Raw genomic sequence first — 26,560 nt, forward strand, 5'->3', positions numbered from 1 at the left:
TCAGCTGCGCTCGCTGCTGCCTGCGAGTGGGCAGGGAGCTGCCCCAAGGGCCTTCTCTCCATCTTTCCACGCGTTCAGCAGCACCAGCCCATGCGGACCCACGGGTGGGCGAGGAGCAGACCCCCCAGCGCTGGGTCCGTCGCTGCGCGGGATGCCCGAGGCTGGGTGGGATGCCCAAGGCTGGGTGGGACGCCCGGACCCGCATCGGCCACCTGGCAGGACGGCAGCGAGGAAGGAGGTTTCCATTCCTCGTTGCAAACACTGGGGAAACCGAGGCAGTGCAGGAAACCCTCAGGATGTAGGTTTGCAGCATACCCCGGCTTCACTAAAGCCCCGTGCGTGTCTCAGCCCCTTACCCTTCCTTCTCTTTAAATCTAATTTAAGGACCTCTGGGCAGTGATCCGGGCATTCCCACAGCAGCTGGAAGCAAGAGTCCTTCCTGGAGCGTTACGCAAGTGCAGACCTCTGGCATTCCCAGCTCTCCCCCATTCTCCCGCTGTTCACCTCCTCCCCCGGGAAGCCGGCTGAACACAGTGCAGACCTGCATTATCGTATTTTGCAAACCACAGGCCGTCAGAGGTCCTGTTGTCCTGTCCTTTCTCCTCCGGCTCGCTAGCAGGAGATGCCATCTCTCTGAAATAGCCATGAGCGGTGGCTGCCCTGGCAGTGCGGGTCCTTGTACCAGGTGTGGCCGGGCGGCCCGAGCCCCCCGCCGAGCCCAGGGGACGTTACACAGCACAGCGGCAGCAAACTGCTCCCTCCAGACCTGCCAGAGTTACTGGATGGGGCTCAGAACCCTTTTCTGGCTCAAATGATCTATTTGTGGTTCCCAATAGTTAAGACCGTGGTGAACCTCCATAAGTTAGATTTCCTGAGAACTATCTGGAATACCTGCAGCCTGCTAAAGCCATCGTTTACTCCCTCTGAACTTAGCACAAGGTCCAGCTATGAGATATTATCAATATCCCGCAGAGTCCACGCGCAGCCCCCTGAAAACAGGCACCGCTGCCCCCCTTCCCCTCCTAACGCAGTTTTACTTTCCTCCCAAGGGCTTTGAGGAACACTCTAGAGAAAATCATCAGGGTTCTATACAGCCATAACGCAAATGAGGACTATCAAATGCACCAAATGCACCTCATACATCTCAACATCCATTTTGTATGATAAACGTGTATATTTTTAGCCCTCCAGGATGCAGTCAGCACCCGAACCCGAGCCTCGCTGCCCTGTCAGAGCAGCAGCAGCCCTTGTTCTCACGACCTGCCAGACAAAGGCAGCGCTCGGCCAGGATGGCTCCTTGCTATGCCCCGCTGTGCTGTTTTCTCACGGTTCATTGAGGCTGAAGATGCTTTAGGCAGCAGATTTGGAGAACGAGGAACCGGGAACACAGGAGAGAGCAGCTCTGCAAAATTTTCTCTGCATTTCAAGCCTCTGAGCCGGGTCCCTGTTGACATCTGTTCCTAGAAATGCAAACGGGTACCCGCTCAGGAGGTGCAGCCTTGCAAACCAGGAGGTGTGCGTGCGTTAAGCGGAGCGGAGGAGAGGCGGTGATGCTGCGGGATTGCTAGGCAACCCCGCGCTGCCCAGCGGGAAAAGGCCTGAGCCAAGCAGCGCGCCCAGCCAGGGCTCCGGGGCAGGGAAACACCGAGAGAGGAACCCACCGGGAGAACCTGCCCGTGGGTCTCCAGGAGGGTGAGCGTCTGAACCTGGCCGTGGGAGAGGAGGAGGAGGAGCAGCCGGGGGATAATGGCAGAGAACGCGCCAGAGCGGCAGCGGAGGGAAGAGAAGCAGTTAGAAAAAGCAGAAGTCAACAAACCCCCGCCTTTTGGCAAGGCTGTTACATGAACCAAAGGGAACAAGTATTAAGCCGGAAAAAATATTTGTTTTTCTTTTTTCTTCATTTATTTCACAGTCTACTGGGTATTTAGGGCCTTCACTTGGAGGAAGTCATAGTTGTTAAATTACTGCTGCTTTTTTATTTTTATCCTTAACAATGACAAGATTTTCCTTCTCATAACTGTGGCTGGAGTAAAGAGATGACAAGACCTGTTGCGGTTCTGTCTTGGGTTTTTCTTGAACGCAGATGCTGTAAGCAGGAGGCACAGCAAAACCCCAGCACCCGGGGATCCTCTCGGTCCCCAGGGCTGAGTGTCTTGTCCCCGGTATTCCCTCTGCAGAGCCCCAGCAAGGACAGTGCCAAGCAGCCAGTCCCGGATCTGCAGAAATCACCTCCGAGAGGCAACAGATGGCACTCGGTGTCGGGAAGAGAGACGAGACAAGGAGGTGGCTGCCCCTCCGAGTCCTCCCCAATGGCTCAAGCTCTCGGGGACCCTTGACTTTGAGGTGCCCAAATGAGGTCCAGCCCCTCCTCATGACTCTGCCCAAAAAGGGGACGTTTGCAGCGTGTTCAGCTCTGACACAGCACCAGCAGCTCAAGCCTGGCCCTGCCGGGAGGTTAACCCACACCTGCCGGCACCGGCACCCATCCTACCTGTGCAGATGGCACAGCGGCATGGGGCCCTGCGCCCGCCGGAGGGCCGGGAGGCACCGTGCCAGCTGGAGCTTTCCCCAGAGAGCTGCCAGAACACCGGGTACCTGCACCGTCCTTGGCTGCGCTGAAGACGGTGGGATGACATGGCAGGACCCAGATTTTTTTTTTGGCAAGTGTCAGATGCCCTGACCCAAAAAACCCGAAGCAGAAAGTGCAATACCCGGCGAGGAGCTGAACGCATGCCTGGTCATGAAGACGCTCAGCCTGCAAAGCACTCTCCAGCACTGGAGAGAGGAGAAGGGAGAGCCATGCTAATGTGCTCAGAAATAATGCTTTTTAAAATATAATTTATGATAGATTTCATAGCTAAGTTATGCAACATAATGAGCAAATCTAAAATGTAATTGTCACTGCACATTAACAGCAAAATCCAGAACCTCTATTATACTAACAAACTTATTAAATCAGTGAACATTGCATTGCATCAGTCAATTACTAAAACAATGCCAACATCAGTAGAACAATCTGATATCCATTACAGGGGGAGAAGGAGCGAGGGCATGCAACCAGGGCTGCCTGCGGCGTGGCGTGTTTTAAAACATTAAATGCATTTACGTCTTTGATGTAATGCTGCACCTGTTGGGTGTTCTGCAGCCGCTTCCCCTGTTCCAGGAGAGGGAGAGTAAAGAGCCTGAAGCCACCTCGGTGCTCGAACCCCAGGTCCCTGCCCGGGAGCAGGAGGCCAAGGAGGGAAGCACCGCCGGCCTTCCTGCTGGGATTTCCTCAGTGCCACGCGATCGACGCTGCAGCATTAGCAGTGCTCCGTATCAGTAAACACTATGCAGAAAGGCAAGTCTTGTAAAAAGCAAGGGACACACCGCAGCGGGTGCTGCCAAGCTGCTCGGACGCCCGGCTCCCCCCTCCCAGGCACCACAGGTCAGGCCCCGTCGCTGCCTCTGCCCCAGCTCTGCCCCCAGCCAGAGGCAAAAGGCTTATCCCCGGCTGCCCACCCCGAGCACCTTCCCAAAGCATCCCTGGAGCGGAGCCGTGCTGCACAGCAGGTGGATACGGCCTGGCTGGGATTCAGCCATCACATCGCTGCTGCTCTCCGAGGAGCCGACGTTGGCCAGAGCCCGCAGGTCCGTGCCCGCGGGCAGAGCTAGGTCTGAGCTCATTCCTGGCTCCAGGGCTACGGCCACCCACGGCGGCACACATTGTCAGGGAAGGGCACTTGCTCCAACAGCAGGACAGGGCACGCAAAGGCTGGCGGGGATTTCGCCCCACAGCCCCTGGGCTCCTGCCTCCCCTTTCGACTCCATGAAATCCCGTCGCCACCGATGCTACATCCTTACGAGACTGTTAAACGTGAAAAAAAGGTGAGCTTGAGTAACCCTAGAAAGATGTCCATGCAAACATCTACAGCAAAGTGTGCCTTTCACCTCAGTGAAGTGATTTGACACAACACTAATTATGCAAATTAATCATCGGTAAATCAGGTACTTGTTTATTTATTTAGTTTGCGTTTTGCACAGCAACCAGGCAGGAGGAGCGCCGGGAGAGAAGAGACGCTCTATTTCAGCTGAGAAGAAATGTTTGGTAACATGTTGCATGATCCGACCTCCCCACGTTCTTTTTCAGATTAAATTCTGAATTGATTTGCTGGTATCATACAGCTCATAGCTCTCAATATGTCATGGCAGCTAATGAACCATGCCAGGGACACATTTATAACCCACTATTAGCCGCTTCCATCAGGAAGGGATTTTTTTTCTTGTCCCCTCTTTCCTCTGAGGTTCTAAAATTTAAAAAACCAAACCAACCCCCCCAAAAAAAACCCCAAAATCAGCAGCAGCAAACACCGCTACTGAAAGTCAAGCCCTTGTGTGATTGCCATCCCTCCCCGCTTGGGACCTGGCTCTCAAGTGGCCACAGAAAAGGCCCTGGACAAGTCACCCAAACCCCGCTGATTTTCCACAGCCCTGGCATGCCCGGAGCAGGTTCCCCCCCTTCCCCAGACCTTCACTCTCCAGGTAGAGAAGTTCACGCCGTCTTCCGAGCAAAGCTGTACCGACACCATCTACAAAACCTGCCTCAAATCGCACCCCAGAGCCAAGCCGCTGGGAGCTGGACCAGAGAGGAAGGGGCTTCCGCGCCCCATCCCCCTCCTCCCCACCGCTGCAGATGGAGCCAGGATCCTGCTCCGAAAGAGCCCCGGCACGGCGCAGGGAGGCAGCGGTAGGAACAGAAATGCAGCGGCAACCAACAGGCCGCTCACCTCTGGCAGCAGTTGCAGTGTGCATGCTGCAGGGAAGCAGCGCTTCAAATAGGAGCCGAGTTCCCCTTCGCTCCAAACGCAGCGCTTCAGGATCGCAGAGACAACTCTATCAGGGGAACAAGAGCTAATTAAATTTACTGGGATCACTGAAGAGGAAATTATTTAATATTCTGCATGGAATTTAATATCTGAAAGCATGAATGGCCTTGTTTCATCAGAGATCTGTTCCTTCCCAACATTCAGGTTTACTTTTCGCAGCCAGCCCCGCCGCCGAGGGACGGGCACGGACGGGGGAGGACGCTGCCTGCGAGGAACCACGCTGCCGGAGCTGGAGAGAAACAAACAGCGGGAGAGCAGAGCGTTGCCGGAGCCGCGGCCGCATCCTCAGGTGCTCCCGACGGAGCAGCAGCTCCGCGATCCAGAGGAGAGCAGCCTCCCGAGGGGCTCTGCCGGCTCTTCTGCAGGAGGATCCTCCCACACCCATCCACAGCCGCTTCTGCGCGGGGCTGCTGCTCCTCCGGTGAGCACCTGCGTCCGCATGGGGCCTTCAGCTTATGACCTTACGTGCTGTCACCTAGTCCCATTTTAACAGCCAAAATGCTGTGACTTCTTAAATGCCCCCAGTTCGCTCCTCCATCCAAAGAGGAGCCTGGACTGAGCACACCAGGATCCAGGGACAGGAGGACTTTGCCACAGGGAACCTTCGCCTTGGTTGTGCGTCCCTCTGGTGCTGCTTACCCAGATCAGCCTCTCCGCATCAAGCAGCTTCTGCACTGCAGGGGGATCCCACCGTTTCGTTTTCACCTGCTCCATGCTTGCAGCTCTTCAGCTTCTCCTGGTTGCAAGGGCTGGCAGCCACCTCCTGGTCCCAAGGGCTGGCAGCCACCTCCGCACCCTCTCCGGGCTGTGTCCCTGCAGCATTGGCATGCCAGCCGGGAGGCGGGATGCAGTGGTCTGCCAGCCAGGAGGCAGGATGCCATCAGGCCACCTTCCCGCCCGTGCAGGGTGGTGGCTGGGACACCGCGGGAACGATGCCCTCGACACAGCGAGTTTCCCTGCTGCAGCTGAAGCACGCTGCCTGCAGCCACTCATCTGGAACCACTGTTCTTGTCCCTACAACCTGGCTCCTTCCTTGGCTGGTTAATGATTGTCTAGAAGCAAAATGTCAGGCTCCACTTGCTACTGTTAAGAAAAATCCAGTGATTGCTTCCCAGATGACTCCCCAAATGCTGGCTGCCGGTCCCCTCCAGCCGACTGATGAGGGCCGGGTCTCTGCTGGGATGAGCCAGCAGCAGGGGGGACCCCTCCAGCCCCCAAAGCCTGACTTTGGGGTGGGGGACCCCATCTGCCCCAGCTCCCATCCAGCCAAGCCTTTGCCCATAATCCACCTTCCCTCCAGGCCAAACCCAGCTACGGGAAAGGTGCCATTCAGCAGCCCTGGTGCTGCGGGTCCCTCCTGTGACTGCCCCCAGAGGTGAGCTCAGACCCTCGGCACCCTCGGCAGAGCCGGCATCTCTGCGGTGGAGCAGGAGCCGCCAGGGCTGGCACGGAGCTGCACCAGCGAGCCCCCCCGGCCCCGCGGCCGCAGGGTCTCAGCCCTCCAGAGGGGAGCCCAAGCACGTGCCAACCTTGCACTGGAGACCCCAGAGGTCCTGCCCATGTGGCTCCCTGTTTCCTTCTCCTCTTTCTGCCCTGATAACGTCTCTTTCTCTCTCGCACACATGAAAGTGATTATAAGTAGCAATAATTTTGCTTCTGTATTTATGTCACCAATACCTTCAGCTAATTCCTGTAACTGCCAGCATGGAAGCACTAATACCTCTGCAAAAGACAAAGCAATTATTTCTAAACATAGCTCCCTTTCCTTGCATTGTCACCATCCAAATCACCAAAACCCTGGTCTGTTGTCAGCATCTTTCTCTAACTAGCAGGGGAAAAAAAGATAATATTTTTTCCCTAAAAAGAACATATCCAGTGGCATCAAGCAAGCAAACACACCCGCACCCATACCCTCACCTTCCCAGGCCCCGCAGCACCCAGCCCTGCACTTGGGCAGGGTAAGGCATATTTCACTTAGTGGCAATGTATGGAGTGACTCGAGTCCTGGCCCGCAGCTGGAGGGAGGCACAGGCATCACCCAGGGACAGCCCGGGACAGGGACATCACCCTCAGAGGGGCTGAAACTCTCCAGAGCCTCGGTCGGGAAAGCTCTGGAGCCACCCTTCACCTTGCAGCACCCATCTCTGCAGCAAACGCCGTCTGGGTGACAGGGACCCAGCTGGGCTCAGTGGCCCCTTGAAGAGGTGCCCGTTTTCAGAGGAGGGACAAGCAAAATGCCGAGCACAGAGGCCAGGACCCGGTTCTCCCATGGGCCCCAGCGCATCAGCCGCTGTTCAGCCGCCCAACTCCTCTGCTTCTGCAGAGAAACCCCCTGCTCTTCCCCAGGTGACGGGAACATGCCACCGCTTGACCCAGACACAGGCACATTAGCTGTGCTCCCAGCGTCTCTGTCTGGATGGAGCCACACTGTCTGCCTCGGGACCCTCTGCGGCACTAGACCTTATTATCCTATGGGTCTGCTCGCAAGAAATTAAAATGAGCCATAAAATGACAAGTAAAGTGAAATAAGGAATGTAAAGAGCAGGCAGAATGTAAATCGTGTCATTAGCATATGTACAGCACTTGCAAAGCGCCTGGTCCCCCCGGGTCAGCGCAGCCCCCGAGGAGGGAGGGCTCCCTCGCCGCCCCCAGATGGGGCAAGGGCTCTTCTGCATGGGGGTCCTGGGGGTCCCCCGTCCCGGCCTGGGGGTGCTCCCCTGGCCCCCCTCTCCCAGGTGCCCACCCTATGGAGCCGTAAGGGGTTCAGGACCCTTGAACAAGACGCAGTACCCCCAGCCCTGCACATCCCTCCAGGTTTGCCCACGGGGCCGGCCTCCACTCCCAGCCGGGCAAACCAGCCCCACCAGTCCCTGCTCCAGAAGGACACGGGGAGGGAGAAGGAGCCGCAGAGTTAATGAGCAGACACAGGCTCCCCACCAAGGGCTGAAATGAGCTGGTACCTGGAGGCAGCAGCACACCTGGGTGACCTACATATCCATCGCTGATGGAATATTTAACGGGCTCTTTTCAATGGATTGTGCATGAAAAACCTCCGGGCTCTTGCACACAGTGAAAGGTGCATAACGAAGCTTCCATCTCTGGAGATGGGCCCCGCTGCCTGGCCTCAGCTTTCAGAGAGGTTTAAGGGAACAGACGGAGGCTGAGCAGGGAGATAGAGGAACGGTAGCTACACCACTGCCCTTGGCTTTTGGCTGGATGCTCATCAGCATCCCAAATCATAGAATCACAGAAGGGTTTGGGTTGGAAGGGACCTTTAAAGGTCATCTAGTCCCACCCCTCTGCAGTCAGCAGGGACATCTTCAACCAGACCAGGTTGCTCAGAGCCCCGTCCAGCCTGGCCTTGAATGTTTCCAGGGATGGGGCATCTACCACTCTCATCATAAAAAATTTCTTCCCCAGCTGCTCCATGGGAAAGCGTCAGGGATGCTCCTGAGACGCCCGCACCACAGTCCGGTCCCAGGTGATGGAGCTGACTCCAGAGAGAGGGCAGCAGGATCTGCAGGGTGCAGTGGTGCCGTACGGATGCATTATACCCCCAGCCCGAGTCCTCAGCTGGGAGAGCAGCATCACAGGGGAGAGGACCCTGACCAAGGGACGCACCGAAGACGAGGGAGAGAGGCCAACTTCTTATGAACTGCCCTTAAAAATATTTTCATAACATTTCATATCCAACCTACAGTAGCACCTCCAGTAATTAACAGCTAAGTTTTAATTAAACATTGATTAGCAACTAATTAGTCTAATGATTAGTCACCTGAAGGAGACAAAGCAAAATACTGGGGCTGCCAAGACAGGAGTGGGAGAAGGCAAATGATGAAAGATGAGAGGCAGCTTAAAGTCCTTCTTTGCTTCCCTCTGGGCCAAACGTTTTCTCTTATTTTGGTCCTTTACAAATGAGGCCTTCAATGTGAATTTTCCTAATTGTGGCAAGTCTGATAGAGTCTCAAGTGAGTGATGAGGAGGAGACCAATTTTTTTTCATTGTTCCCATCAGATCCCAGCCTGTTAATGCAGCTAAAGAGCCCTTCCCTCCTAGAGAAGACTCAGTCTCTGTCGCCGTAATGAAGTCAGGGGGGACTTCTGTGCCTTTGCTCCTGCAGCATCCTGACGAGAACACTGCAGAGCACGCGGGGAGCGTGCGGGCAGCGCTTCCCCCTGCCTGCGACAGCCTCGGACACAGCTTCGCTCTTGCTTTCTCCCAGACAGAGGCCTGGTTCGTTATGTCCTGCCCGGTGGAGGGGTCCCCCATCACTCTGCTCCCCCCTCCCGACACAGCTGAGCCTGCCCCTGCACTGCGATGAGCAGGGCTCGGTCAGACCGAGCTTATGGGGGGCCAGGGTGGACCCTGGGCTCTGGGACAGAGGAAGAAAATGCCCTGGCAGGTGAAGGCAGAGCCTTCGGCGGTGGCTGGCAGGGCACGGCACACCCGGGCCAGTCTCCAACCTCCCCTCAAGGGGTCCAGGCTGGAGCCCTGCTCCCTTCTGCCCGCACAGGGTCACGTCCTGGTGCAAGCCCCTCGCCTGGCCGGGCATGTGGTGCTTCACAGTGCCGAGCTCCACTGGTTTGGTACCCGAGCTCGTTACCTCCCCGGTAGCCCCAGTACCTCTGCACAAGTCGCAGTCGTGCCCCCAGGCTGCTGAGCACATGCAACACGGAGCGCTTCATGCAGGACATCAAGTTCATGTCACACCAAAAAACAGACTTACCATACTCAGCCCTACACGGCCGCAACTTTGCACTTACAAGGAGCCATAGAGTCGGGCCAGGTCCTGAAAAGCAACTTCTCCATGTGCTGAGAGCCGCTCCGCAGCGGGTGTTTAACCCTGTCGTCCTGAACAGGCTCTCTGGGTGCTCTGACATGGACACGGCTCCGCTCCCGGTGCTGGCTGCGGGGAGGGCTGCCTGCCCCAGCATCTCCTCGGCTCCAGTCACTTACCAGGGCGTTGCTGCTACGAGGATGTTTATTATTTTGCCATTCCCTTTTGTGAGATAATCCTATTTACCTACATTACTTACGCCTCAGAAAAAAAATCACTTCTGGCTGAGGGTTATGGAAGCACTTATAGCCGCCCCCGAGCTCTCTGCCCGCCCGGCTCCCTCCCCAGGGGGGAGAGCTCCTGGCTCCTCTCGCCAACCATCCCCAGGTGTGCCCGGCAGCTCTGCAGCCTCACAAGCAGCCCCTTCCCCTCCCTCCTCCTACCCCAATTTTCTCAACCCTTCTGCAAGTTTGAGCCTTTGAGTCTTTCTTTTTTTCCCCCCTTTTGTTTCCTTCCTCCCCACACTCTTCCCCAGCTCCTCTCTGGAGTTCCATGGGAAGGTGAAACCGTAACGCAGGGATGTGTGTGTGTGTGTAAGGAGGTTGCAAATGTCACGAGGGTCAGAGCAGAGCCTGCGCTGGGGCAGACTCATCTCGGGAAAGGCTGGATGGAGAGCGGGTGGGGAGGCCATTGCACCGCGGTGCTGCCCGAGGAGCCTGATGGCATCGGTCCCGCTGCACACACGCAATAAATCCCCAAGGGAGGTGGCTCAAAGGCAGAGGCCAGGCAGGCTCAGTTGGGACAGGGTCGGCAGGGGACATCCCAGGATGTGTGGTCTGAGAGACAGGCGTGATGCAGGAACCATCCGTCTGTCCCCAGGCAGTGATGGGACACACAGCACAGCCTGGCCAGTGGGACCTGAGCAGGAACCTCTGAGCCCCAGGGGGGGTGGGACGGTGGGACCCGCAGCGGGGGACAGGAAGGGTTAAATGCCGTCCCCTCATCCCCTGCCTCCCTGCATCCACTTGCAGAGCTGCAGGTATATTGATCGCTTCACACATCTCATCAGACTCGGATCGGTACAAATCAATGGTGTTAGGTCAGGGAGAGAGGCAGCTGCGTGGATACCGATACCCTCCTCCTCCTCCTGTTCCTCCTCCTCCTCCCTCCAGGAAAGGCACCCACCGGGAAGCCCCCACAGCTTCCCCAGCTCCTGCACAGGCGTATCCTGAGAGCCTCCTTGGGTCTCTTTGCAAAGGGGCTTCTCGATCTCCTGGGAGAGGTGGAGAAGAGGCAGAGACCAGCAGCAGCGGGCAAGAGCCTGGCAGCTGCCTTCTGGACTGCTTCTGCTGAGCCTGGCCATCCTGCAAACCAGAGACCTGGGAACACCAGCCACAGCTGGGAGATGACCAGCCGTGCCGGGAAGAGCTCCAGCCACCTGCACACCCCCCTGGCCCCCCTGTCCCGCCCACGCTTGCCCAGAGGATCCCAGATATGCCCAGATCATACGCATGAGCTTCATCCAGCCGAACTCATGAGATCTGTTAGCAGCAGGGAGACAGCAGCTCTGTCTGCGGCTGTTTCGTGCTTCCCTACAAAGCAATCTGCTACTTGGGCTCCTCTGTTCTTCCCTCTTATGCAACTGCACAAAATGTAGAGGAAAAAAAAAAATCCCCTAGATGCTAATTTATCTGAGGAGCTCAAGCGGGTTTGCACAAGGCAGCAGTTTCAGCAGGAAAGAAAAAAAAAAGGGAACAGCCATGTCTGAAACGCTGCTTCAGAAACCTGCCCTCCCTCCCGGGGACTCCTGCCCTCCCCAGCTCCCCTCAGGGATGCCTGCCTCCATCCCTGCCTCCTGCCTCCATCCCTGCCTCCTGCCTCCACCCTGCCCTGCCCGACGGGCTGCCTGCACCCTGGCTCAGCACTCTCTGGACAGGCGTCCAGCTCTGCTCACCCACTCGGAGAAGCAAAACGGGGTGGAAGGTGCAGTGGGATCACACATCAAACCGACCACCTGCCCTGGGGCCTTAGGCGCTTCCGAGGTGGCAATCCCTAGGGATGTGCAGGGGAGATCCCAGCAGCCGCCCCGACCTTGGCACCTCTCCCAGGCTGGGACCGGGCTGCCCACGTGAGCCCAGGCACTCGAGGGAACTCGCCCGTGAATTATCTCAGGCTCCGTTGCTGTGGCAGGAGCAGAAGAGCTCGAGGCGGGCAGGCAGTCGGTCTGTCCTCCCCAGCCGCTGCCCCTGCACCCTTCCTCCCACCCGGGGAGCACAGCCCGAACCCACCAGCAGCACCTCGCAGCCAGGCTGCTCTCCTTTCACGGAGACCTTTGACAATTATAGGTTTAGTGGTGCAAAACATAGTTTAATAGCAGCCGAGGCTGGTGGGATTGATTTCTTGCTTTGTTTTAAGTGCAGCTAATCTAATAGTTAATTTATTTAAATTGATAGGGCAGAGAGAAATTACATTTCTATCTTCTCCGAATAGATTTTACTGTGCCTGGTGACCCAGCCGAGCTGAAGAGACAGGCGAGGGGCCCTAACATGCCTTGGAATAGCTGCCTTCATCAGCTTGTAATATTTTTCAATTCATTACTGCCATTTTAGCAAACAACTAGTATAGTATAGATTTTTTTGTTACTAACAGCCCTTAATGCATTAGTCGCGTGTAAGCTGGTACCTGCCTTAACCGCTTACAGTAAAGCTTTCCCTCCAGAAAACTGACCCTCCAAAACCAGCCCACCTTGAAGGGGCTGGGGCTCCCCAGCCGCCTCCCCGCGGACCCCAGCCTGCCAGAAAAAGGAGGTGAGGCGTCCCTTGGTGCAGGCAGCCCAGCCCCGGGGCTCGTCCTGCCACAAGAGCCCGTTCCTGGCCAGAGGCTGTAATTAAAGATTTCTGGGGATGTGCTCTGCTGCGCTCGGAGCCGATCAGCAGCTCACATGCCAGAGCAGCGTTCTGCAGCTGAGCGGTGGGAGGAGGGAGCACACTTGGGCTGCAAATTTTGCTCTTATGCCTTTGGGAATCGTCTTTAGTGCTCTCTACAAGATCTCTAGCTGTGCTGGAGCACACGGGCTCTCCCACAACAGGCTCCAGCAAAAACCTCTGAGGGTTTTCCCAGCGCAGGGGAGAAACGCTCAGGAGAAGCAGGGAAGGAAGGGCTCCTTTCCAGGCTGCAGCCCTCTCTCCGGAGGGGAAGTTGGAGGTGTCAGGGGCACGGGTGACGGCTGGCGTGGGCACAGGTTCCTGCCATGCTAGGGCTGCTCCTCGTCGGGGCATTTGCAGCACTGGGGCATTTCTCTGCCGGTGCCACCGTGCGCAGGAGGGCAAACGGACAATGGCTTCCGTGGCTCACCGGAGTGCTTCATGGCCTGTCCAGGTTTGTCAAGCAGGCGATTAAAAAGGCACCACCTGAGCCCAGAGCAAAGGGCAGGAGCAGCAGCAGAAGGGGGGAACTGGGAAGGGCAAAGCCAGCCCCTGCCCGGGTGCTGCGCAGGGGAGCCCCTGCACCACGGCAGGGAAGGCAGCATCCCGAGCTGGGCGTGGGGATACAGCCCTTGCTTATCTGCGCGATAACACCCACTCTCCTGGCAGAAAGGCAATGCCTGACCTGCCCACCTTCTGTACCATGCCCCCCCAGCCCCCCAGGCAGAGCAGAGGCTCCCAGGCTGCACAGCCAGCACCCACGGGGCCAGCACCCATGGGGCCAGCACCACACTCCCACCCCTGCTGTGCTGCCGCAGCCGCAGCCGCTGCCACAGCCTTTGCCTCTCACATCCCAGCTCTCCCTCCCCACGATAACTCCAATAAAGAGTAAATCGCTATTATTCTGTACCCAGCTCTTCTGATCCATCCTGATGAGGACCTTCCCCTCGCTTCCTTGAAGTCAGCAGGCGGAGGGACGCATCCTGCAGGGGCAGAGCCCCAGGGGAAGGGGCCAGGCTCTGGGGGGGCTATAGGGAGGACCCATCCATCTGGATCCCCCAGGAAGCCCTGCAAGCTGTATCTGTGAGCCCAGTAAAAGGTAATAAATAAGAGGGAGGCTGGTGGCAGGCGCAGGAGGGAGCAGCGGGGCTGAGGCGGGTGGTGAAGCCCTTGGTGGAGGCTCCTTGGTGGCTCTGCTCAGTGGGAAGAGCGGCAGTGAGTGCGGCGGCTGCCCTGCCCGGGCTGCTGCACCGCTGGCACTCCTGCAGAGACTCCCCGGCCTCCCTCGGCCATCGGGTTCCTGTAAGAGTCTGCACCGTGCCAGATTTATAGCGGATGCTGCTCAGTATTTCATGCCTGCTGCAGGCAATCCCACTGCTGCCACTGCGGCTGCACGGAAAGCACTTTGTAGATTTGATTATGTGATAAGGGGCATCAGAAATGCAACTTGTTGCCTATTTCCCAGAGTAATTAATTTAATCGGTATTGAACAAATGACATAATTTGAGGATTTCTGGGTTATGGATTAAGTAAAGACCAGATGAGAGCATCCTCATTGGCTCGGAGATTAATTAACAGCACGAGGTGAAGCGAGCTCTCTCCTCTGCAGGATTGCTTTGCTGGTGCATTTTTAATCCACCTGCCCAGCACCGCGCCGCCCTGCCACGGGGCAGCAGCACTGCCCATTGATCAGGGCATGGGAGCCCCAGTCAGGACTCGTTCCCATACCAGGACATTGGGGGATCCCAGTGAATAAAGCCAAGCTTTAAGGCTTCCTTGAGGCTTCCCGCTCCCCTGCCTGGGTTAGCGCTGCCTGGTCTAATCATCTGTTCTGGCCAAGTGACAGGCAGGGCAGAGAGAGCCCTTGCTGCCAGGCAAAGCGTGCATGGGCTCATTCCCAACTCAGCCAAGGGCTCGGAGCGCAGCCCCAGGACCCCTCTGCCTGGTGCACCCCGAGCCCGCTTGCCCCCCTGGCGTGGCTGGATCCTCGGTCCTTACATCTCACAAATTGCATTACTCAAAAAATACAAACCCCACGTGAATCTCAAGCTCACTTACAAACATTGAGAGACGGACCGCAGCTGTATACGGAGGATAGACTTAAATGTAAGGGATGGGGGGCAGAGGGTGGGGATCGCTGTAGGGACCCTGACACATCGCACCAGTCCCCGACTGCTGCAGGCATGGCTCCTCGCCTCGAAACCTCTCCCAACAGGGCAGGGCTAAGACCCTGGATATGCCGGACAGGGTCCCTGGGAGCAATGCAGATATCAGGGGACTGCAGCAGAGCTCCAGGGAAGCTGGGTGCTCCTTCATCCCATCCCAATCCCCAGCACCCTGCCAGGGCATTGCAGCCGCACTTTGCTTTTTGTAACCATGCCAGTGGGGCTGTCACTGCAGCCTACTGCTCCTGCCCCAGGGAGCCGTCCTGCCCCGCTCCATCTCCTCCTCCCTGCCCTGCTCCTGGGGCACAGACTCAGGCCAGGGATCTCCCCACATACACCTCAGCCTCACTGAAAATTTTCTGAGCGAGGTTAGAAAAACAGGGCTCCGTGCAGCATTTATTCATGAGCCAGGCATTTTATTTAATGTGCCTTGCAATGCAGGATCAAAGACCCAGAGCAGCACCTAATTAATTATTTTTCTCTTCTTCTGTACCATCCCCTAGTTGAGCACTGAGTCCCAGAATGTAAAAGCCTCCCTTTCAATGACTCTGCATAATGAGATGGATTTGGACTCCAGCAAATTTGTTCAGTTTTATGGAGTATTATATGAAAATGCTGTGAAATTAAGTTCTGTCTTTGCTATCACGCCATGGCCATCAGAGCGCTTTTATGTATGGCACTGAGACTAAAAGATGGGAAAGTGAGTCCTTGCTGCAGTAATGTGGCGAACGGGGAGAGGGAGGAGCCGTGCAATGAAGATGACATGGTGGAGGGTTAGACTGGGGGAGATAATGAAGGAAACAAGAAAGCAATGCAGATGAGAGTTGCAAGCTAAGAGCCTGGAACTGGAGCAGCGGCAGCCATGAGGCTCCAGTGATGACGGGGAGGACGGGGAGGGCTCCCTTCTCCCAGTTTTCCCTCTGCAAAGTGCTCCAGCAGCCCCGCTCACGGCAGGAGGGAGCGAACGCTGCCGTCCTGGGGGACACGGGCAGAGCCCCCGCGGGAGGGCAGACAGGTCAACTCGTGCCCCGGCGCCCCCCTGCATGGCCTCGCACTCAGCCGTCCTTGCTCCTGCCGCCCCAGCGCAGGCACTCGCACGCTCGGCAGTGTCAGGACTCATCCGGAAACACAACATTAGTAGAACCGTGGTGTTTAAGGCAAAAGAGAGCACCGTGGGGAGGAGCTGCCCCAGCCCTGGTGTTCCCAGCACAAATCCTTCCCTTGGGAGAAGCATTTCACCCCTCAGTGCCAGCAAAAGTGCCTGGCACAGAAGGCACCATTTCAGCTCGGAGGCAGGGAGAGCCCCCACATCCCTTCCCAAGCCAGCTCCCTTTGCTGCCTGCCAACCCCTTCCTATTCTTTCTCCCCCCTCCATCTCTTCCCATCCCCAGCCTTTCTCCCCCTCCTCCTTACATCAGCCCTGCTCCCCTGCATTTACCCCAGAGTGATCTATTTTTTCCCTTGGCAACTTTATAACCCGTTTCCTTGCCTGACAGCAATTAAGTAGATGCTTCACTTCCAATCCCATGGCCCATAAACATTGGAAAAAGAAAATGTTATAAAGAAGAAAACAATCAAATCTGCACACAGATGCCTGCACACGTGTACAGACAGACGGAGGGATGAATGTGGAAGACAGGGTGAAGCTGGGGAAGACATCTGAGCCCCTTCATTTGTGCAGAGGCTGGAGACCTCCTCACGCAAACGCCGCAGCCTCCCCACCTCCAAACGCGCGGGCGGAGGGAAGAGATTTCTACAAGGCATGAAAAAGCGAGTTGCACCCATCAATCCCCGCAGCTCATCAGCCCAAGCCCTCCCATGCCCAGGGCTGGCTCCCGTGCTGCTGCCCCTTTCCTGCCCCACCGTTTGCCTTGCAGCGCTCTGGCACTCACAGAAAAATAAAATGGCCAAAAAAAAAAAACCCCAAAAAAAGAGGGAGCAGCACACACACACACACCTCCTGTGATGTATGGGAATTTTTTGGTGCCTGACAGGCCCTGAGCCTCTGGGGACTGGCATTGATAAATCACACCTTTCAGTTCACCCTGAACATCTTCACTTTCCCAGGCTGGCCGGTGGCTGACCCGTCAAATCGCGGCATCGGCCCCAGCACCAGCGTGGCAGGGGGGAGCGGCAGCTGCCCAGAGCCCCGGCCACCTCATGAGAGCTGCTCCCGCGTCAGCGCAGCAAGAGGCTCTCTGATGTACGAACTGCTGGGAACACGGAGCCCTGTGCTGAGGAAACTCAAGCAGACACACTTTCTAATTTCCATGACAACTGTAATGGGGTGTTTGCTGGTTTGGGAGCGCCGGGGTGTGCAGGAACGCGCTCATTAGGCACAGAGCAAGATCAGCTGTTTCTGCGAAGCCGCCCCGAGCAGGCGGCGATGCCCCGTGCGCAGATCTCTGCTGGCCCCGCACCCCGAGCCACCCCGCTTCCCACAGCCCCTGCCCGCACAGCCCCAGCACAGGGCTGCCCAGCCAGTGAGGCAGAGGGACTGAGCCCGGGGAGCACAGACTGGGGCTGCTTCCCACGCCGTGGTAGCCCGAGGAGCCGTTGCCCATCATCTCCCACTGTGGGACGTGCTCCGTGCACCGAGGGGAGGGTCCGGGGGAGCCTGGGGTGACAGGAGCCCCTGCCCAGACAAACACAGGCAGGAATGCTGCCTGCAGTCGGGGCAGGGCAGGAAAGGGACAGGAACCAGACCTGAGCGATGGCACGGGGACGCGCGGATGCTGCAGAGGCGCCACGCCGGGCGCACTGTCCTGCACCGCTGCCCTGGGAGAGGGACTGAGGAATATCGGTGCCGAGGCAAATGCAGCCTGGCTAAAATGAGCTCCTTTCCCGTCCACAGAGGAGTTTAAGCAACAACTAAGAAGAAACCAACAACCAGTTAGCAAGAGAGCACGAAATCCAGGAGATTACTGAAAAGCTTGGACATGGCTGTGAATCCCATGGCTGCCAACAGTATCCCCAAGCTATTAAGAGAAAAATCAAGATGTGGACAGAATTAGATTGGCCATAGGTGAAAAATGGCTCAATTATTTCTAGTGCCAGAACCACAGAAGGACATTTCCCTCAGTTCCTGATCCACAACCTCCCACTAATTAGCAGACCTAGCAGAGAGAAAAATGCTCCAAGCTCCAGAAAGAGCAACAGCTAGAGACCCAACGCACTGCACGCATTTGTATGCACCGCGTAAGCTGGGCACAGAGCATCGCCCAGGCAAAATTACACTGGCCTGGTAGGGACTGGTCGTGGGAGATGCTGGAGTTGATTTTTGCCCTCTGGGGAGGGCCGGCTGCCAGCCAGAGCCAGCCCTTCCGACAGCCGGGCTCCTTGGTGACGAGGACTGTCCCAGCTCTGAAGAGGGATGTCCTGCTCCAGCTGCCGTGCCCACGCTGGCTCCTTTCCCTGCTCAGACCACGGCCTGGCATCCTTGCACGTCTGCATGCCACGAGACAGGGTAACAGCCTGCGAGAGCAGAGGGTTTGGAGGAAAAAACAGGGAGCTGGCATGTTGGGATCAAGAAGTCAGGAGCCTGCAAAGGTGCTGAGCGGGACGGCAGAGCGGGGCTGACCTGCGAGGGGGGACACAGGCCTGGGCAAGGCTCAGCGGAGAATTCAGCTCAGCCCAATGCTCTTTGGGGACAGGCTGGAGGTAAGTGGGGATAACTGGAGGCAAGAGACATAACTGCAGGCGCCAGTTCCCGAACCTCTCCTCTCTGTTCATGCAGGGATCTTTTAAAACAACTGATGCATAAAACCAAAAAAAAAGTTACCAGGAGGCCCTGCCCCCTCCCTGACAAACTTCAGAACATGCTGTCATTAAGAAAAATGATGCTGGCAAGAGAGAAATCCGCTGGGGTTGCTGGCAATTTACCAGGCTCCAGCCCCAATGAGTGTTTATCAATAATTTCAGGATCTGCCTGTCGCAGCCGCTGACTGGGAGCGCAGGCAGCGAGAGCGCGGGCAGGCGGGTGTCAGCACAGCCACGGGCAGGGGAGGCACGATGAAAAGGGAAATCAATTAACGGCTCCTCAGCAACAGGGATTTGCCGGCATTACAGGGAAAGGTCTGTTCACTTGGCTGTAACAGGGAAACACTTAAACGGTCCTCGGTGACACAAAGGCACATCCCAAGCTGGGGCTAGCTGATGCCATGGCCAGCTAAGCTCCGGGCAGGGCCAGGGGTGGTCACAGCAGGTTACTGCGGAAGAGGGAACGATAGAGCAGCAATGGCTGCATGCACTGAGCTGCCCGTAGCCTGGCCCTGGCTACGCAGCGCAGGTCAGAGCCGCTTCAGGCTCCGTCTCTGCCCCCCAGCTCCTCCGTGGGGCCATACCCAGCCCAGGTGCCCAACCCTTCCACCCTGGGAGAGGAAGGGGAGGCCAGGCTGGCAGCTGGCAAAGGGGGTCCCAGATGGGTGGGGGAGCAGAGCAAAGCACTGCCCCAGGCTCCCAGGACCTGCCTGCAGGCTCCGTCACGCCACGGGCTGCAGCCACCTGCCAGGCAGCCGCTTCTCCCAGCCGCTGTACCTGGCTGGCAGGAGCAGAGCACTCCTCGTGCCAGGCGTTGCATCTGCATCACCCCACTTAATAGCTGCTAACGCATTCATCTTCCGTGAACTTGTCTAATTGCTTTCTGAACCAGGGGCTGTGGGTCCCTGAACCGCCCTGCAGAGCCGAGTTCCACAGCGTAATTAAGCACTGCATGAAAAAAAAGAAAATCCTTTCCTTCATTTATGTTTTAAACCTGTTGCCCGATTGTTTCATTTGATGCCACCTATTTATGAGAAATGGTGAATATCCATTTCCTATCACTCACCTTTATACCACTCCTGAATTTATAGAACTCTATCCTATATCACCTCTATTGTCTCTCTTCTAACCAAGAGAGTCCTAATTTATTAGTCTCTTCTCACACAGAAGCTGTTCTGTGCCTTTGATCAGCCTTGTCATCCTTTTCTTTACCTTTCTAGTTCAACTACCTCCTTTTTGTGATTGGGCAACCAAAACCGCACACAGCATTTGCACTGCGACACAGCGTATTATACCTCGGCATAATGCTGCTGCCTGTTTTGTTTTCAGTCTCTTTCCTAATAACTACTAACAAGCAATTTGCCTGCTTTGACTGACACCGGGCACTGAGATGACATTTTCATAGAAATACCCACAGCGACTGCGAGGTCTCTTTTCCCAAATAGGAAATATTAAATTAAAGGCCAGCTTTGCGTTTTTGTAGTTAAGGATGCGTTCTCACCTATATTACTTGGACTCGGCAACATTCATCTGCCATTTTGCCACCCAGCCACTCACACCGTAAGATTCTCCCACAACCCTGCCCAATCGGCTTTAGATTTAAACCATCCCAACTATTACTGATAAGAGCCAGCAAACGAGATCGGTGCAGGCAGATCGGATATTAAATTCGCAGCTCCCTAGCCCAGCTCTCCTGGGTGGGGGACACAACTTCAGGTACATCCCCGAGTCCTCCTCCCAATGTATTTTGTTTAACTATTTGTTTCTTTACAGGCGGTGAGATCCCAGAGGCTCAGATCACACGAGGAGAATGATGACACATGTATACGGCAACAGGGTCCTTTGATTTTTTTTTTTTTTTCTCCTTACCGCAGTGGTGTTCTCTGTGTGGCTTTTTCCTGCCATTTGCAGTTTTCCCTTCCTCTGAGGTGACTTTACACCTTACCAGAGAGAAGAAACAGCCCAAGCATCCCATGAACATTAGGCCAAAACTGCAGAGATCTGTCAAGCTTTTGTGGCAGGGACGGCTGCCAGGGCGGGGGAGGCCACTCCGCCTGCACCCCCCGAGACCTCCTCTCCTTCGTGGAGGGGAAGAAGGGAGGATTATGCCTCTGGGCACCGAGAACCGGGGGAATCGATACGGGGTAACGGGGGAGCGCGCAGCGGCCCCGGGCGCCGCCGCCGTCAGCACCGCGGACAGCGCCGGCCGCCGCCGGACCCACGGGGGGACGGGGCGCGCCCCACGCCGCGCCCACCCCACAGCCGGACCCCCCGTCTGGGCACAGCGCACCCCACAGCCGGGAGTCGGACCCCCATGGTGAGGCCTGGCAGGCCCCACGCCCAGGGAGCCAGACACCACCACCCTCCCCCCCGCCACGGTGCACCCCACGCCTGAGGAGCCCCACGCTGGGTACGGCACACCCCACCCGTGGGAGCTGCTACAGCGCCAAATGGGGAACAGCACGGCCCACAGCCAGGCCCTCCCACGGCACCCTTCGTGGGAAGAGCCACCCATCACCCAAGCAGCAGTCCACGGCAGGGAAAGCTGTGGATGCGCAGTCAGATGCCTTCATACACACGGAGAAGGCGCTCACCTTCCGACACACGCACAGCTACTTCTGAGAAAAACATCTGTCCTTTTGGCTTTCTCAAACTCCTAAAATGCTTTATCCTGTTCTTTAAGAGCTGTTGAAGACTGCCCGTCCTGCCGCCCAGTGGGAAGCATCCCTCAGCATCCCCGTGCCTCAGGCTGGCCTCCCGGGGACCAGCCATTCCCCTTCTGCAGGAAATTTTGTTGGCCCAGCATCCTAGCTGGGACCAGACTGGGAGCGCTCAGTCCTGCACTCCCTCTGCAAAACTTCAGATGTCCCTTCTGAAAGGAACATTTCTTAATATTAATACTCTGCATCATGTCAGATCTTCTCATGTATTTATGCTCCCTCCCTAAGCACCTTCCCTGTCTCTCCCTATTCCAGCAGCAAGGTGATTACGCAGGCTGGGCCTGTGCTACTGGGTGTTCCTGAGCCATGGTCCTGGTGCAGCTGTAACGGATTGGTGACACCGTTATATTTACGGGTATTTCAAGAGAAAGAAAAAGGCTACTGGGTGTTCATATGTTCTTGTTGTATTATTTAAGAGAAGCCATTTGAAAGCACAGGAGAAGCAGTGCCTGCTCCCAAAAGGAGGAAAAATAATGGAGGGGAATATTTGCAAAAAGCTCAGTTAAGTAAATATTTTATGCCCAATAATGTTATGGCTTTTGAATGATGCATGCAGGAGAGTTGAAAGGAGGTGAGGCACGGAGCAAGGCAACATACAGTGTGAGCGTGGGGAAGGTGTTTGTGATGGGGAAGCAGAGGAAAACACCGTGCCCTGGCTGGTGCCTCTCACCCTGACTGGGTGGCTGCTGGCAGAGGCAGCGCAGCAGGGCAGGACCACTCCCGTTGCTGGACCAACAACACCCTTTTGCTGCAGAAAAGTCAGAGCTAATCTTACAAGGAGAGGGTTCTGCCCCAAGCGGGTGGACACCTGCTGAGGTGCTGGCCCATCTCCTCCCCTTTGCTTGGTACCAAGCGCAGGCAGCAATGGCGAGGGAAATCTGCATCCCCTGACTGTCAAGAGGCTCTGTGCAGTCTGTAGGATGCATCCAGAACACTCCTTGTAAGAGCTGCACCCCAGGCAGCCAAGATCCTCCAGCAAGGCGATACGACCCCTCCAGCAAGGCAGGGCAGGGCAGCCCTGCACGTGGTGGGCGCTGGCAAGCTGGAGGGACGCTGCAGTGAGCAGCAGGGAGGGAGGTACCACCAGGTTGGAAAGGAGTTTAGTGCAAGGTCCCTGGCAGCTCAGTGGAGGCATTAGCAAGATGCAGTAGGAGCCATGCAGAGGCAGGGTACAGGACAGGTTGTTCCAGGAGGCTCGCAGCCCTCTTGAAGCATTGAGAATCATGGCTGCCTTGTTGCTTTGCTTGGGAGAAAAACCAGACCTCCAAGGAGGGGATGGGAGCAGGGACCAAGAGGCAAAGAACTGGAAGGCAGAGGGATTGCCCTGGCCCAGAAGGAAGAGGCAGGCAGGGAAAGCAAGAGAAGGAAGGCCAGTTGGGCAGAGGGAGAGGGCAGGGGTGGTGACCGAGGGGAGGACAGCAGGGGCAGCGCAAGGGAGGGACATTTCTCTGACCAGAGGAATTCTGCCCCTGGCAGGCAGAAGCACAGGGTGAGCATCTGGCACAAGGAAAGCACAGAAAGGAGTAAAATACCATTAAGTGTAATAAGAAATGTACTTAATCAATGAGCTCTGCAGCTGAGGATCAATGGGAGGCAGACACAGCCATTAGCTAAGAAAGCTGAGAAAGAGCCCCAGGCTCTGATGGAGCGGTCAATACCGGGTTTAACCGAGCAGCAGAGGAAGGGTCCCAGGTGGAGAGCAGAGCCAGGCTGCAGCCATGAGACAGGGCTGACCCCGCTCCGCTCCTCGGGCTCTGACCCCCAACAGGGAGCAGAAAGAGGAGCCCAGGCCATGGCCTGCTGAAAAGCCTGGTGCTGAGCCCCAAGAAGCAGCATGGACTCTGGACCAGACATGAGTATCCAGCAACAGCCGTAAGGGCGTGAGAGGGAATGGGACCGCTGCGGGCAGGGAAGGGAAGGGAGTAGAGCCCCTCATCATCAGCCAGGGACATCACTTGGCTGCAGAGAGCAGCAGCCAGGGGTTTAGCCACAGGCCTTTCTCCTGTGGCCCAAAGGCTGCACTGAACTTCAAGTGTTGGTCCTTGCTGTGGGGCCCAGCCCAGGAGGGTGCTGGGGGCTATGGGCATTCTGGGAAGCTCACCCAGAGCAGAAGAGACAGGCAAAACCTCGCTCACATCCACGCTGCCTGGCTGACACAGCTGCCTTCTCGGAGAAGGGCCGGCTGCAGAGCTCTTTTCCTCACTGCTCTTGTCCCTTTGCCCCTCTCCTCACCTTGAGCGCTGCGCTGGATTGCTCCCCAAGGGCCACTACATGGAAGAAGTGCAAATGAGATGGCAAAGAGGTCACCCTCCCAAGAAGGTGTTGCACCAGCCCAGGTAAACAGAGCTGCTGCTGAGTCAGGGCTTGCCCGGGCCCCAACCTTGAGAGATGCCCTAGTGCCCCCCCAACCCAGCGTGCTCGGAGCCCGTCCCGGTGGTGCCGACGCTGGGCTGAGTCACCGCACACGGGTCTTCCTTGGGAGACAGTCTTGATTTTCAACCCATGAGCAAATTTAGCGCTTGGGAAGGCAGACAGCCCCAGGCAGCGAGTGGGCACAACCTCTGGGTCTCGCTGACAGCGCTGCAGCTGACTCAGCCCTGGCGCCGAGACCCCGCCAGGCTCCTGCCGCGGGCTCCATCAAACACCCAGCTCCTCGAGCAGCCCGGCCCCAGCGCTGAACTCCAGCTACTCCAGCTCCGTGCTCCCTTCACCTTTCCTCCAAGGCTGTTGCCCCCAGCCCTGACGCCTGCTACGCCCCTTCCCGCACTTGCTGAAAGCTGATGGCCAGAGCCTGCTCTGAGCCAAGCCAGCGGAGAGAAGCAGCACTGATCTCCGTGCAGCAGAGTCTTCGGGGACCAGGCACACAGGTAGCGATGTCTCAAGAGCATTAGAGCCTGGGGTTGTGCTTAAGGCAGAGTTCCTATACGCGCCTGTGAAGAGGAGAAAAGCAGCCGTCCCCTGAGGTCCCTCCCGGGGATGAGCTCCCTTCCCCCACTGGGACTGAAATCATAGCCCAGATCCCAGAAGGCTGCTCCTGGCCCTCCTGGAGCACAGGCGATGTGCTCCATCCCCACACGTCACTGGATCCGGGCACGGCGGGTTGTGCAAGACACGCTCCTGTCACTGTCCCCCTTCCCAGACCCTGCAGCCCAATGGGGACAGCTGCCCTGTGACCCAGGCATGGCCTGGGGGGGAGCGGGGCACAGCGCTGTGCTGCCTGCCCCTTCTCAGACTCAAGCGTTGACCGTGGACCAGCTCAGCCCCCTCCCCACTACGTGTTCCCCTGGACCCAACGCAGCCGCACTCAGCGCCGCTCCGAGCAGCGAATGCAGCATCTCCTAGAAGGGGCAGGCGGCGCGTTTTTCATCCCAGCTGATAACAGAAAATCAGGCAAACACCCAGCCGGGGAGGGGGGACATCACGGGGAGGGTCCCCACCTCCTCTCCCACCACCCACCTGCCCTTAGCAGGTGCTCCCGATGGGGACAGCCGGCCAGTTCCCCCCCGGGCTACCGCAGGGCCCGCTGCTGTTGCCCTGCAGCCTCCCGGGGACCCCCCCTTCCCCCGGTTCTCCGCCCGCCCCGCTGCGTCCCGAGTGGGGTCAGCGCGGACCCCGCCCGCCCGGACCCCCGCGCCCCCCCCCGCCCCGCCCCCCGCCGGCGGCTGAACAGCGCCACCTGGCGGCCGCGCCCGGCCGCGGTGCTGGCGGGGGGGGTCCCCTCCGTGGGTGGGGGGGGGTCCCCTCCATGGGGGTCCCGGGAACAGCCCGCCACCCCCGCAGCTCTCCGTGCCCGCTCCGGGTGGGTGCAAGGCCGAGTGCCACGGCCCTGCGGCTGCAGCCGGGTCCTGCCCAGCCTGTCGCTGCAGAGGCTCGGGGAATGGTGCAATTTGGGAGATCCCCGCAGCCACCGCCCCGCTCTTTCAGCCCGGGTCCAGCTCCGTGGGCAGACCTGCGGTGACACCGCAGACCACAGCCCCCGTGCTGGCTCCCCACGGCCCTGGGGTTCTCAGGAGCACCAAGGCAGCAGTTTCACAGGGGTAAGACCCCAACTCCTGCCTCCCGGGACAGGCACCCAGGCCTTGCCTCAGGAGCTCCCCTGCAGCAACCAAAGCCTCGTTTCCAGCCTCCTTGCCTCTTTTCCAGCCTTTAGGAGCTGCTTGGCTGGAGCACCTTCCTCCCTCCATCTGCCTCAGGGCTCAGGCCAAGTCCAGGGCTGCAACACACTGTCACTGCTGCTCTTGGACTTTGAGGCCATTATCAGCACTTTCTTTACCTGCATCCCAGTTCCTTGGCCATGCCTGGGATAAGGCAGCTTGACCACCCACAGACAGCAGCGACTTTCCCTGGATGGCAGTGGGTGCAAGCAAAAGCGGGCGTCTGCTCTGCCTGGGAACAGCCTCCTCTCCAAGAGCTGCCCTCAGCCACCCAGCTGCACCCTACAGGGAGCAGAAGAGGGTCTGCTCCCCACCCATCAACTCCACCCAACTCTTCCAGGTGCACCCAGTCCCCAGCAGCTTCCGCAGACTCCGCAGCTCCACCCAACGCTCAGCAGCCCCAGGTACCTCCCTGTACAGTCGCTCCAGACCTACTCAGCTGCAGAGCTCCTCCTGGTTTTGCTCACCAGGGCAGCACTACATCTTTAACCACAAGGTCCTGGCATTAGATAGTTCACTGACAGTAATGAGCTTATCTAGGCCCTTGGTACTTGGGCAATCAGGTGCTGGGAGCCAAGAGGAGCGCTGCAGGCATTTACCCCTTGCCTGAGCTGCACCTAACTGATGAAGGAGGCAGGTTTAGTGTAAAAAGCAAACCAGGGCATCTCCAGCTGCTTTGTTCAATTCTCTCCTCACCCTCCTGGCCACCTTCTCTCTCCCCTTTTCCCTTCCTTCACCCTCTTCCCAATGGGCTGCATATGCAATGCCTGAATGATTGGGACACAACTGATCTACAGAGCAGAGCTACTCCAGGCAGGACAGGAAAGTGAGCAAAAGAAAAACACCTACTTGCTTTCTATCAACTCATCCTCTACCTTAGCATCCAAGTGCACCCTTCCCAGCCCACAGCGATCCGACACCCCGGCGAGCACCCGGGAGGGGGCTCTCCCTGGGGAGCAGAGGAGGCTGCAGCTCAGCCTTTCTCCGGGGGAAGCTGCCGCCCGCCCACGTCCTACCTCTCCTGAGGTGGCTCAGACCCGGGTCTCCACCATCCTTCCGCTTCCCAGCACTTCCCCACTCTGTGCTCAGGCAGAGCAGCACCAAAAGGGCTCTTAGGGGCGTGGAGGGCTTTTATAAAGTGTCCCCCAACCCTCCTCCCTCCAGCCAGCCAGTCTCACCTGTGGAGCCCTGCCCAG

At 57.5% G+C, this 26,560-nt stretch overlaps 1 protein-coding gene across 1 annotated transcript in view; it reads right to left on the reverse strand.

Moving 5' to 3' along the window:
- Positions 1–26,560, reverse strand: part of RBFOX3 (RNA binding fox-1 homolog 3) — a 190,410-nt gene that overhangs the window by 148,222 nt on the left and 15,628 nt on the right. The gene's annotated exons all lie outside the window — the stretch shown is intronic.

The sequence above is a fragment of the Nipponia nippon genome, unplaced genomic scaffold (genome assembly GCF_047370975.1).
Source record: "Nipponia nippon isolate SJK-2023a ecotype South Korea unplaced genomic scaffold, ASM4737097v1 scaffold_14, whole genome shotgun sequence".
In the NCBI taxonomy this organism is placed as follows: domain Eukaryota; kingdom Metazoa; phylum Chordata; class Aves; order Pelecaniformes; family Threskiornithidae; genus Nipponia; species Nipponia nippon.